The 14330-nt window shown below is 42.4% G+C and overlaps 1 protein-coding gene across 1 annotated transcript in view; it reads left to right on the forward strand.

Moving 5' to 3' along the window:
• The first annotated feature begins 8534 nt into the window (after positions 1–8534).
• Positions 8535–14330, forward strand: part of LOC124795823 (insulin-like growth factor-binding protein complex acid labile subunit) — a 51552-nt gene continuing 45756 nt past the window's right edge. Inside the window, exon 1 of the mRNA XM_047259905.1 lies at positions 8535–8587. The gene's annotated coding sequence lies outside the window, so the exon portion shown is untranslated. The remainder of the gene's footprint in view (positions 8588–14330) is intronic.

Here is a 14330-nt window from a genome sequence, read left to right on the forward strand (position 1 = left end):
AGCATTTACAATAATCATGACTAACTATACACACGAGTAGAACTACGCGCAGGAACGGATGTTTTTCCTACCCAGCCATCATGAAAACTGGGGTTTGTAAGATCATCTGCCCAGATAGTTAGTCTTGCTGTATTGGACAGACTTGGAGGTCAATCTGTACCGGGCTCAGAGATCACCATAGCAGTGCGAGATAAAAGAAACCATATACATTCTTTGCTGAGTATCGCGTAAATGGAAACCACAAATACATAACAGATGTAGAAGTCTTACACACAGAGAGAAAGGGTGCAAAGTTCAGTCAGTTAGAAATTGTAGTAATTAATAAACAGATGTGTATGTCCCCACATTCATTTTTGAATTAACAAATTAGTTCAATTATTCCACTCCTTTTAGACAATATTATAATCTTTGCATAGAGGAAGAACCTTGGTGTTTTGACTCACACAAAAATGATTTTTAATTGTTTTATTTTGATCATAGGAAGATTGTCTTACTAGCTAAATACGGATTCACTCAAGAAACAGTTTCTTTTGCGTTGAAATAAAGTATACCATGTGTTGTTTTCAGTATTTCTAATGTGTAATAATGCAGAGACGAATAGAATTTCCATGTATAGTTAAATCGGGAAAATCATTTAGAATTATATTTCACTTTAAGTTTTTTACGTATTTCAAGTTCTGACTGAAGTGGAAGCAAATAGGCTGGATAATTGTCTAATATAGTCTTTGCTATTTGTGAAGGATAAGAGGAAGATGAGAAGGACGGTTAGTTGTGAGGGACGAAGAGTGGAAGACGCATTGGTGAGTTTAGAATGGAGCGTACTTGGGTGGAATCATCTATGCAAGAGGGGGAGGATACCCACTCAGCGCAGTTGCCCTGGGGCCATCACGACTGTGATTACACCACTGGTGAATATGCAGGTTTTCGAACAGCCTGTCTCCCATCTGTATGTATGCTACTGTACAGGGTGAGGCAAAGGTCTGGGTACACAGCTATCAAAGTCGAACGCTGTGAGGAACGTAATGGCGTCGGGTATGAGGTGTCTGCCGGTGAAGGTGCAAGTTACAGGAGCTATGGTGACAGCGGCCGCCATCTTGAAATCCGTCATCTTGGATTAATGTTACATGTTTCAGATAGGAAGGGGGTCAAGTGGCACATCGGTTAGAACACCTTCTTCCTCAAGAGTACACATGTGAAATCTATCTTAAGATATCTATACTTCTGAAGGAGTTAAGACCTGTTAAAGTTTGAAATTGTAAGGTTGTGATCAATTCCGTTTATCGCAGCAGGCGATCCACAATGGTACTCACATAGCAAGAACGCACTAAAATTGTGTTAAAGAGTGATGGACGAAGTGCCAGACTAATTGCTGCTGACTTCATTACCAAGCATCCTTAGAGAAATAACGTTTCGCATATACCATTATCCAGGTTACTAGACAAATTTCGTGCAACAGTTTCTGTAGTGGACAAGCCAGGCAGCGGACTTCCAAGAACAGCCTCCGACTAGCATACTCTAACAAAAATTGTGTCAACGTTTGTGGGCAGTCCACATCGCAATACACACCGGTTATCAGCAATACCCGGTGTCAGTCAGCGTACAATCCTGCGTGTGTTGCACACACACCAGTGACACCCGTAGAAGTTATAGTTGCAACATAATCTCTCGGAGTATGACCCTGATTGGTGGGTGCAGTTTGCAGAATGGATTCTGAATCAGTGTAACAGTAATCCAGACTTCATACAGCAGCTGTTGTTCACTGACGAAGCTAATTTTTATGTGCAAGGAGAAGTAACCAAACACAATCATCGTTACTGGTGAGATGCAGATCCCTCGTGGGTGATCTCCGTTAAGTGATGGTTTGGTGTGGGATTTGAGACACAAGAATCGTGGGTCCGGTGTTCATTTTAGAACTTTGAATGGAGAGATGTATCTTATCATGCTCCTTGATTATATGTTTCCAAAGCTGTTGAATCCGTGGGGTGATTTCCCAACCTTCTTCTGAAAAAGCGGTGCACCTCCTCACTATGCTACCAAAGTCAGACAGTTACTGGATGAACAACTTTGAGGTCATTGGATAGGTAGGAGGGGTCCTCGTCACCATGATCCCTTGAACTTACACCTCTTGTATTTTATCTGTGGGGACATTTGAAATCAATTGCTTGTGAGATCAGAATCAACAATGTAGCCTACCTTTCCCGGCGTACTGAGGAGGCGCGTGCGTCTGTTGACTCACGGATCCTGAGATGCTTCCAGTAGGACTGGCAAAAAAGACTTCGATTGTGTGTCCAAGCAATGGAGATCATATTGAGCCTGTGCTGTAAAGCCAACTCTGACAAGTTTCCTAAACTTTCAACGGGTCATGACTCCTACACAAATAGTGAAGTCTTATAACAGATTTCACATGTGTATTCCTGAGAAAGAGGCAGTTCAGAATGATGTGCCTTAAGACCTCTTTCATATTTGAAATATGTAACTCAAATCCAAGACCGTGGATTTCGAGACAGCCGCCGCTGTCGCTATAGGTCCTTTAAGTAGCAGCCCCACCTACAGGCTCCCCATACCACACGACATTATGGTTCCTCACACCGTTCGACTTTTATGGAGGCGTATCAAGACTTTTGGTTCACCCTGTAGTTACCAGCCCTGCATCTCGAACAAACCGATTAACTTGTGCAGGAACCCAGCCGCCAATAAAATAGACGATTCTTCTTATTATCGTAGCAAACGTAGCAAAGGAGCCGACAAACATGTGCGATGGTCTCTAGAAGCAGAGGGTGACATTTAGAGGGTTAAATACGGAATTTTCTATGAACTGTTGGCAATGAGAACAAAATCCATTGTTTCTGACGGCCGTATACAAATCACGCACCATTGTGTATGCACATCATGAGTTAGTAATCTTAGTGCTCGTTATTATGTTTCTTAAACCTGTCTCAGGGAAGAAGATATGTAATATTCTTTTTGAAACATGCTTACAAATCTAGTTGGCGATTTTGATAAGAAACAGATCCGCATACGATGTGTCATAACTGTTGAAATACTTCGTGAGTGAACTTACGTAACCAGAAGTGTACGTCCTTTGCCGCTGTCGTGGATAAATGAAAATGTCTGATTATGCTACGTCATTGTTAAACCCGTCGCCAAGAACAAGGTATCCCACCTTTTATAAATTCTACACTACAACAGATCCAGTACTGTAATAGTTTGGCCTTTCCAGAGGATGATAGAATTTAACCTTCTGAGGAGGACTGTGAGTTTCGTGAGAAGTTCTGTAGTAAATGTGAATGTAATTCCAAGACACCACACTGGACAGTATGATGAGCTGAAACCCGAAGTTTGTCCAAGTATTTTGGATATAGCCGAATGAAACAATATATTAATTTGCGAACCGTCTAAAATCTCCAGTGTGTTTCGGTGCATAGGAAAAAAATAAACTGCAGATGGAAACCCGTGACCGCAACCGTCACCCACCAAGGCAACAGAGCATGGCATTCATAGAAGACAAGGCCTGCCTACGCAGCAGCTAGCCCCATCGTCTCCATTGGTGACTACAGGAGTCAGTCGGCGTCACTGAATAACAGATAATATTGGGAGACGTTCCACCTACGGTCCGTCAGTGTACAAAGTCACGTTTCCTGTTTGATGGGTGACCTAGTGGCAGGCACAGGATATAACTTGACACTCTACAGAGTCTTTGGATGATGTTTTCGCACACTGGTTTCTATCTTTGATTTTTTCCTCAAGTGACCCTCTATAGCCCCTCTAAGTTTGTCGCAACGTTTCTTGGACATCCTGTATATACAAGGTATGAGAGATTTAAGTGCAGGTGTTGTGATCATTGGTACCTTAATAAGTACACACTTTAGTGTGTTAATGTTTTTTTTTTCTCTTTGTCTCACAGTCTTCCCGAAAATACGTCACATAATTTACTACATCATGTTTTCTGCGTGGTCGAAACTGCACCACTAAGTGGACTACACCTTTCAGTGTAGACTATTCGTTTTGCGCTCACGTGTCTACAATTCGGCACTGCCCAGGGGAAAACAAGCATTAACACTTGCTCTTGGCACATGTACTTGGAGATAATAAACAACATAAAGCAAAGTACTCCTAATATCAATAATGATTAGTCTTCAAATGAAGTACTGCCGATGTAAGGTTGTTCAGCGCACTGTCCTCAGTCACCAATAAAAACAGCTGCACTTATACCCGTAACACACTGTATATATATCCGTCGCTATTGTATCTTGTAACTAGCAGCTTCATGTGAACACTATCTGGGGTGTCAGGAATATCTGGAGTAACTTGTTGGGTCAGTAGATACCAGGACGAGGTCTCAAGCGAGGCTCTTAGGATACGTTCACCTTATCAGACACTTTTCTCTGAGATTTTAGCCATGGCAACTAAACTTCGGCACTTTTACTTCTACCCCTATCTTGCGTCTTGTGAATCGGGCTGAAGACATCTGCCAATCGGTGTGCTGTCTGTATTCACGTTGCTCTCGCTGCTTTTTGCTTAAGGAAAACATTGCAGTCACAATTATCTGTTTTCATTTTGGACGAGCTTATTATTATTATTCCTGATGTCACAGTTGCTTACAGTAAATCACTTCATTTTTCCTTTTAGATTCTAACTGAATCTGGAACTTTAACTTTGTGAATGCTGTGCCCACGTGGACTGTGGTGTCTACACTTGTCCATGCTACTGGTAAATTTCCCCTATCAGCTGGTAGCAAGTCACTTTCCCTGTTACAAAATATTAGTTTAAATCTTGTCTCAAAGTAGGTACTTTCGTTTGTAACACGTATTGTGTACATGTAATTGCTTTTTCGAGACTTCTTCTGCTTCTCTTTTAATGTCATGTACGGAATTTGGATGGAGAGATAATTCCATCTGCTTAGGTAAGATCACGCCCTGCAGCAGGCGATGTTTTGTTACCTTTGCCTGTTCACCTGTGCCAGTCACCTCAAATATTTCGCAGATCATGATCTCTGTTGGTAACGTATTTATATTGCATATCTCCTAATCCAAGAATAGTTATATTCTCGAAATTTCATGCCCAGAAGTAGGCATTCACGGAATATGATGTTGATTGTTTCTTTTCTTTACCGGATTAGAGCCTCGAGCTGCCATTTAGCTGTAACTCTACGCTCTGCCATGGTTACCGCTTTAATGCTGAACGTATGTGCTGAACGTATGTGCTTTGAGTACTGTTGTACAATGACAGGAAGAGTTTGTTGCGGCAATTTCTTTTTTTATCAGCTGTTGTTTGATTTTGAAGGTTCCACTTTTAAACTGCTAAGTATGCAGTCGATCGTGGTGTGTAACAACGTGGTTCAGCATCGAATTTTTCGACAGGGTGCAGGCGTTACTTTGACGCAAAATTTAAAATCATGGTTTACAGCTTACAGAAGCAGCAAACAACTGGCGGCTTCGAGGAAATATGGAGTCACGGAAGAAGCCAATGTTCGGAGGTGGTGAAAGGGCAAAGGATGACTGAAAAGGGCGAAGTTGACTAGGAAAGTTTTCAGTGGCCCACAGAGTAGACGTTTCGAAAATACTGAAATGGAGGTAATGACATTTGTGAGCGAGAAACGTAAAGAAGGAATGACAGTTTTCCGCGATGTCATACGAAATAAAGCATTTGAAATGGCGCGGGAACGCGGTATCCAATGTAAAACCAACTCTTGGTGGCATACAAGGAAGATGCGACGCAATGGACTTGTGCTGTGACATCGAACATTCCGTGGTCAGTCTCTTCCAGCACGCTATGTCGAGAAATAGGTTGAGTATAAAGATACGTTATACGGTTGAGAAAGCCATGTGCCTTCGTCTTAGAGCAAGCCAGAAAACGCTGACGAGACTCCTCTTTACTACGACATGCCATTGAGTACAATAGCTGAAGAGAAAGGAACCCCAGAGTATAGTGATTCGCACTACATGCAATGAGAGATTGCGAATCAGCGTGATTTGTGTGTGATTGCCGATGAAACAAAGAAACTATTCTATGTCAACCTCCATCGTGAAAATATGCCAGAGGAAATGTTGTCACCTTGTGTCGTATTCTGTTGTAATGGAAACGCTTGGATGACCAATGAGTTGGTTATAGATTGGCTCAGTACAGTTTGGAGCAGGAGGCCTGTTGGTCTCCTAAAGAAACGTGGAATGTTGATCCTTGACGTTTTCAAGAGGCATCTGACACCAACAGTGAAGCCAGAAATCCTGAAATTGAACACAGATGTCAGTATTCCAGTAGGCATGGTTTCGCTGCTGCAAGTGTTAGATGTGGTGGTGAATAATTTAAACATCATCTGAAGCATTTGGACAGCAAACGGTTACTTCAAAGTGGTCGAGCAGTCACCCATACCGAGAAGTTGATGAAGCCCTCAGTATCACTAATTGCTGACGATGGAGACTGCTTGGGCACACATATCCAGTGCATCAATTATGATCGGCTTTAAGACGTGTCACGTAACAAATGCATTAGATGGGAGTGCCGGCCAGCACTATCTGCAGATCATCTCTTAGCTGATGTTCAGTAAAAAGATCTATGTTTGTACTCCAGGAGACATTTATGATGTGCTTAAGGCCTGCACCCATATGTGCACCGCACAGACGATACCTATAAGGAAGACTCCATTTATCCTAAAAATTCTTAGCTGCACTTTGTATACGTCGTTTCCTGGGCTATATAATCATTTTTATAAGCAAGAAATTTATCTGATGCTTAATAAACTGTTTTATGTTGTGTTTATATTGAGAAAGTTAGCTGTTGTCGCCACATAGTACAGTCAGTTGCAAAGTTTAATGGTCCTGCTGGAAAAACAACAACTAGCAAATTAAAAGTATTGATACTTTTAATTGAATGTATAGTTAACAGTTGGCTTCTAACAGCTTTGGATGCCGCAGGCCTTCAAGAAGCGCCTACATTGAACAGGCTGCATCATTAGGTGCATGAATGGTAAAATATTGCCGCTTAGGCGATTGAAAAATTACCTCCATGTAATTTGCTACGAAGGATGTTACCCGGAGAGTTGAAGTTTAAATTAATTCAGAAAAGAAAAGAAGTTTCTGACACACACTATACAGAAGAGCCAAAAAAAGTGGTACAACTGCCTAATATCATGTAGGGAACCAACTAGCACACAGAAGTACTCCAACACGACGTGGCATGGTCTCGACTAATGTCTGAAGTAGTGCTGGAGGGAAATGACACCATGAATACTGCAGGGCTGTCCATAAATCCTTAAATGTACGAGGGGGAGGAGATCTCTTCTGAACAGCATGTTGCAAGGCATCCCAGATATGCTCAATAATGTTCATGTCTCGTGAGTTTGGTGGCCAGTGGAAGTGTTTAAAATCAGAAGAGCGTTTCCGGAGTCACTCCGTAGCAATTCTTGACGTGTGGTGAGTCGCATTGTCCATCTGGAACTGCCCAAGTCCTTCGGAATGCACACTGGACGTGAATGGATGCAGGTGATCAGACAGGATGCTTACGTACGCGTCAATTGTCAGAGTCGTATCTAGATGTATCAGAGGTCCCATATCAATCCAACTGCTCCCGCCCCACCCCATTACAGAGCCTCCACCAGCTTGAACAGTCCCCTGCTGACATGCGGGGTTCATGGATTAATGAGGTTGTCTCCTTATCAGTACACGTATATCCGATCGATATAATTGGAAACGAGGCTGGCCCGACCGGTCAACATGATTTCAGTCTTCAACAATCCAATGTCGGGGCTGATAGGCCCAGACGAGGCGTAAAGCTTTGTGTCGTGCAGTGAACAAGGGTACACGAGTGGGTCTTTGGCTCCGAAAGCCCATATCGATGATGTTCCGTTGAATGGTTCGCACGCTGATACTTGTTGATGGCCCAGTGTTGAAATATGTAGCAATCTGCAGAAGGATTGCATTTCCGTCACTTTGAACGATTCTCTTTAGTTGTCGTTGGTCCCATTCTTGCAGGATCTTTTTCCGGGCGTAGCTATGTCGGAGATATGATGTTTTACTAGGTTCATGATATTCATGGTACACTCGTGAAATGGTCGTACGGGAAAATCCCCACTTCGTTGCTACCTCGGAGATGCTGTGTCCCATCGCTCTTGCGCCGATTATAACACCACGTCCACACTCACTTAAATCTTGACAACCTTCCACTGAAGCAGCAGTAACCGATCTGACAACTACGCCAGAGACTTGCTGCCTTACATAGCGGTTACCAACCGCAGCGCTGTATTCTAGCTGTTTACATATCTCTTAATACACATTTATATACCAGTTTCTTTGGCACTTCACTGTAGCTGTGTAAAATGTGCGGTTCATTTCCCACAAATTTTATGCGACTGATTCTCTTGGTGAGAGTTAGGTCAGTATTTGGTGTGCATTCTGTGGAAGTGCGGCTAGGGAAGTGCGTGGACGTTGGCTGTGGCCGCAGCGACGGAAGTTCGCCGCTCCCACGGGCGTTTATCTGGTACGTCGCGAGGCCTCGATACCGCGTCACTGAGATAACGCTCTCAGTTCTCGGCCAGATTCCTCGGGAAACGGACGGCCCGTCACGTCACATCACAACGTACCATATGTTCACAGTAAGCAACAGTTGTATTTATACATTGTTTTCCTTAGAACTGCAATCCTTGTGTTCTTTGTAGTCATTTGAAGCAGCTACTCAGCTCCGGCCTGTGTTCAGCCATTTGTTGGTAGACTTATACTACTTGAGATGCTTTATATATTTGTGAGGAAGTAGTTTTTATTTGCGTTACAACGTAAGGATGGGTTTGTCATCTGTTTACTAGTGTTTCCCACATACGTATTTGTGTTGTACATAGTTTTAATTTGTCCACGAACATAACCTTCGAAATTTCATCTGTTTCTAATTTTCAAAACACGTGGGAAGGCGTTTGTTGTAACTCCTAACTTACGATAAAACGCTCAGTACACTCACACGGTAAAAAAAAAATCTATCTTGCCTGTTTTTCTCACTTACGGATAGGTGTTTAAAGGACAATGACGTTAATTTCTAAATGAATTCGAAGGACATGAAATTTACGCTTTGGTACGTGCTTCACATCACGTACGAAATTCCGATGTATAGATAATTCCATAATCGTCACTCGTCACATCACGTTCCGGCAGATGACAAGACAGCGCAGTACTGCCGAAGTAAAAATTTTGTAACTGCGACTTCAGTTGACGTACACCAGATTTCAACAACATGCCGTATTATCAGTCGATATATCTGGTCGAACAATGCATACTCTTCTCCGAGCCAAATCGATCTCCTCTGCTGACGTAACAAGATAGTGGTGTGGAGAAACAGAACGATTTCATTAAATACGGTATCGCAAATGGCTGAATACGGACCTTACAGTAGGGAGCGGACCGCCGTACAGCACCACTTGTTTCGTAACACAACTACGTAGTGATGGTTCCAAAGAAGCCCACGTCAGCGGAAGTGTGAGGTTAGCGCACGCGGGAATCACGACCTTGATAGCTGATTTCTGAATAACCGCCAGTTAGTCCACAGAAAAAGCAATGTACTAGAAACAAAATCGACAAACCGAGTCTTCGTTATCGGGGATATAGTGACTGTTAATAATTAACGTGCAGTTAAGCCGCCATAGGTCATTTATTATTTTATCTATTACTAGTTTCACTAATCGGTCACGAGCGTCTTTAGACGTTCATTGCCCTGATGGCAATATGTTAGCTGATATACAACATAACACAGGCGACTCACTACGTTTTGAGTAGAGGATTGCGCCGTATGGTGCTTTAAACATTCAACGAGTTGTATTCAGGGCAATGAAAGTCTGAAGATACTCGCAGCCGATGACCGAAACTAGTAACAGAACAAATAATAAGCAACATTTGGCCGCTTCTCTGTTGATTAAGAAACAAAATATTTTGTAATATCATAGTTTGAACTAACAGCGTTCCACAACGTTTCACTTCCGTATTTGGCTAAAAAAGATCATTAAAACCCGACAATGCAGGACCGAGGAAGTTCAACATAAACATTTCTAGAATAGTGTGTATCTGGACTAGCACGTGACTATGAACAAATACCAAAAAAAATGGTTCAAATGGCTCTGAGCTCTATGCGACGTAACTTCTGAGGTCATCAGTCACCTAGAACTTAGAACTAATTAAACCTAACTAACCTAAGGACATCACACACATCAACGCCCGAGGCAAGATTCGAACCTGCGACCGTAGCGGTCGCTCGGTTCCAGACTGTAGCGCCTAGAACCGCACGGTCACTCCGGCCGGCAACAAATACCACCTTGAAAAATTACAGATATTGGAAAATTTCTAGTAACGCAGAAAATATGATTGTTAAAATTTTGTGCGATTCCTTAGGTACTGGTACTGTTAATTTTATTGGTAAAAATATTACTATTCAGTATGAGTCTTCTTATTTATAAAGAACTCCCTGTGAACAATGAATGAAATATTTGCAAGGAAACTAAGCAAATCAAGTTTCGAGACCGTATTTCTGAAGATACTTCGTAATTGATGAAATTTTCTCGGGCTACCAGCCAAGTCGGGGTGTCGTGTTTTGGCAACGGCGTGTATGAACTTGTAATCTTGAAGATGACGTACAGGAAATTTATCTAAACGTTGCGACAACACTATGCCACGGCTCAACTTACAACACGAGAATCTTCAATTCTAAAATTTTCCTAGAAAACCTTCATTCCCATACTTTGTAACTACTATTTATTACGACTAAAAGATATCGAAAAGACATCGACGGCCATTTTGGAGATAGCTGAGTTAGTTTCAACAGAACTGATACGTTTTCTTGAATCTCGAATGTCCTCTCACGTCCATTCTAACCTATACGTACATGTCACAGTCTTCTTTTGTCAGGCTAGTAATTTGTTAATAATTTTATAGCGTATTGCACTGTTTTATTCTCTTGTTTATATTAGTTTTGTGTATTTTTCTGATTTCTTCATCAATTCATAAACGAAGTACTGCAAAAAAAAAAAAGATTATTTATTTCTTCGGGTGGAAAGCAGCATCTGGTAGCACGTTCAGCGTTTCTTATTTCCCTATTCGCTAGATACAGTGCCCAGTAAATTTCAAGGTAGATTCTAAAAAAGTGTAGCGTTTCAAGATATGATGCGAACTACTACAGTGAAATGAACTCACAAACAATACGACAGGGCAAAATTTCTTCTTTTGTGGTTCACCATCTACGGAAAGCAGAGCCCAGGGAGAGCCAGCAGACATAAAATAACGGTACAGAATCGGTCTGTGATATATCCACTGAGGAAATTCGGGACATAACAGTGACAAGGTACTGTAAATGGATATTCCACAAAGTGAAAATGAATACAAATGCCGGAGTAGAACACATCACTGACAACATCTGCATTAAGTTAATTCTTCGCTTAAAAGTAAGGTTTATCCACAGCCTTCAGATTACAGCGTTCACCGTATTCCAGTGTAATCTGATACTGTTGTTGCTTTATCTCATTTTTTGAGAGGGTGCTACTGTGCTGTTGTGTGTATATGACATTATCGATAGTTCATGAATTTTTGGAATCAACTCTCCTAACTACCAGAATTCTCAGCACTATTTTGTATAGTCGGTTAGCTGTCATAAGCCTAGCACGTCTGCTTCAAGACTTCAGTGAAATCATGTAGCAATACCAATTCAGGTCTTCATATGTGTACTCTAATTCTACCACATTTTTAATGTTTTAACAAGTGGAGTGGTGTTAAAAGCATTCAGCGGCACCACACACGTATGAACCTAACCATCTGCTTAATAGCTTGTTGCCTCATTACTGCAACACAATGCAGCTCCGATTCTGAGTAGCATGTATTCGACAAGTCATTGGTAGGCTTCCGGAGGTAAGTGCCACCAGATGTAAGCACACAAGCACGTAGTCTTCATAAATTACGGGCCGGTGGTATGTGGCAGCGGATCTGACACCCGATAGCGTCCCGGATATTTTCCACTGCGTACAGATCAAGTGAATTCGATGGACAAAACAAAAATTTGATTTCACTATAATGCACCCCAAAACACTGCAGCACTCTTCTCATCTTATTATACAGGCTGTTATCGTGTTGGAAGATGCCATTGCCATCGGGGAAGACATCAAGCATGAAGGCATGCAAATCGTCTGCAATTATATTCGCAGCTGTCAGTGTATTTTTGATTGTTAATGAAGGTCCCATGGAAGTCCAATTGGCTTCCCCCCCCCCCCCCCCCCATACTACGTTACCGCCCCCAACAGCCTGCGTACATTATAGTGCGGTACATGTTCCAAATAGCCAATAACCAGGATGAAAGCGTGTCAGAATACAACCATCTACCTGTTGTAAGGGGAAACGTGATTCATCACACATTTCCATTTGTCGGCGGTCCAACGTCGATGGTCCCGTACACACTGCAGTCGTCGTTGACTATATCGTCAGGATGCCATGCAAAGAAGTAAGAGTCGCCTGCTTGCGAGCCTCATATTCAACCGTGCTCCCCAAAATACTTTTGATTGCACCAGCGTTGTACGCCATCATCAGGGATGGCACATATCGCCGCCTATCCTGCTTTATAGAGTGGGCAAGCCTCAGACTTCCAAGTTCTCTGATGAGGCATGGATGTTCAACAACTTTTCTACAGGAATGAGATGTTCACTCTGCAGCTGATTGTGCACTGATATGAAACTTCCTGGTAGTTTGTGTGCCGGACCGAGACGCGAACTCTGGATCTTTGCCTTTCGCAGGCAAGTGCTCTATTGACTGAGCTACCCCAAGCACGAGTCGCCACATGTCCTCATAGCTTCAATTCTGCCAGTACCTCGTCTCATACCTTCCAAACCTCACAGAAGCTTTTCTGCGAGCCTTGCAGAACTAGCACTGGAAGAAAGAATATTGCGGAGACATGGCTTAGCCACAGCCTGGGAGATGTTTCCAGAATAATAGCACTTGTCTGCGAAAGGCAAAGGTCTCGAGTTCGAGTCTCGGTCCGGCACGCAGTTTTAATCTGCCAGGAAGTTTCTACTTTTCTACTACTCTTGGTTACACCATCCTTAAACCATTTTCCATGGATACTCATGATAGTATCACACGAACAGCAGACCAGCTTCGCCATCTGTGGGATACTCGTCTGGGCCATAACGATCTGCACTTCATCAAAATCGCGCACTTAAGTGTATGTTAATCGATCCCTATATGTTTCTGCAGATCATATGCCCATTATCACACTAGATATCATTCTGTCTCCCTGACGACAGTTGTCATAATGCTTTACCACACTGGTGTATGTGACAGAAAAAACGTAAGTACCTGTGCAGTTGTTACTACCGCTAACTTTGTGTAGAAATATAATTTACACACATAACTTCAAATTCAAAAGATACATTTTTCTGAACATTACTGTAAAAGAGAAAGGGGAGAAAATTTATTCGATTCCTTTTAGATTTATAAACATCATTAGATGCGAAATTTATCATAGTTCTACTACAGAGTTCACTAAAATTTCCATCTCTGTTTGCAATAATGCAAGCACTTGTTCCATGATTTATTTGTCTTCATTTTATAATAGGAAATATTATAAGATCTGATATACAGAAATATATTTTATAAGCCCCTGATATATAGGCTGCCCATTGTGTGGGAACAGCTGCAACCTTCCTTATCGACTATATTTGCAAGGCAGCCTACATGTCAGAGGTAAGAAAACGTTATCCAGTGCTTTACGTGTAGGCAGCCCAACAAAACAGGTGTGTTGTGCTGTTGCAGTAGTACTGGCTTACTTCATTGGCCTGCTTTGCATCACAGCCTGTACATTATGAGAAATTTTCTTTTTCAAACCATTGACGCCCAGGCAGTGCTGCACAAGAGGCATTTTGTGGGAGTAATACCAGCACACATTATCGACCTCTTTTGCAGGCACTACATGGGCAGATGGGAATGCATGGGGAAAAGTTGAGATGGAGAGATGAAGAGATGGAGAGAGAGAGGCAGGGGGCAGGGTAGGGAGAGAGTGGGAGAGAGGCATGCACAGAGAGGGAGGTGGGATGAGATGGACAGAGAGAGAGTAGTGGAGGAGAGAGACAGAGAGAGGGGAGTCCGGATGGTGGGGAAGAGGAGAAGGAGGAGAAGGAAGGGGTGTGGTTGGAGGAGGAGGAGATGTGCAGATAGGGAGATAAGGAGGTGATGGGCAGAGAGGAGGGAGGAGATGGATCAAGACATGTATTGTAATATGTGACATATTTCTACACACGCAATGCTTTGTGGACAAGGAAAGTCTTTATTAAAAGGAAATTTCTTCCAGTTTTTCTCTTAGTTCGATTTTTGGTTGTCTGCCTA

Source organism: Schistocerca piceifrons, chromosome 4 (assembly GCF_021461385.2).
Source record: "Schistocerca piceifrons isolate TAMUIC-IGC-003096 chromosome 4, iqSchPice1.1, whole genome shotgun sequence".
Lineage (NCBI taxonomy): Eukaryota > Metazoa > Arthropoda > Insecta > Orthoptera > Acrididae > Schistocerca > Schistocerca piceifrons.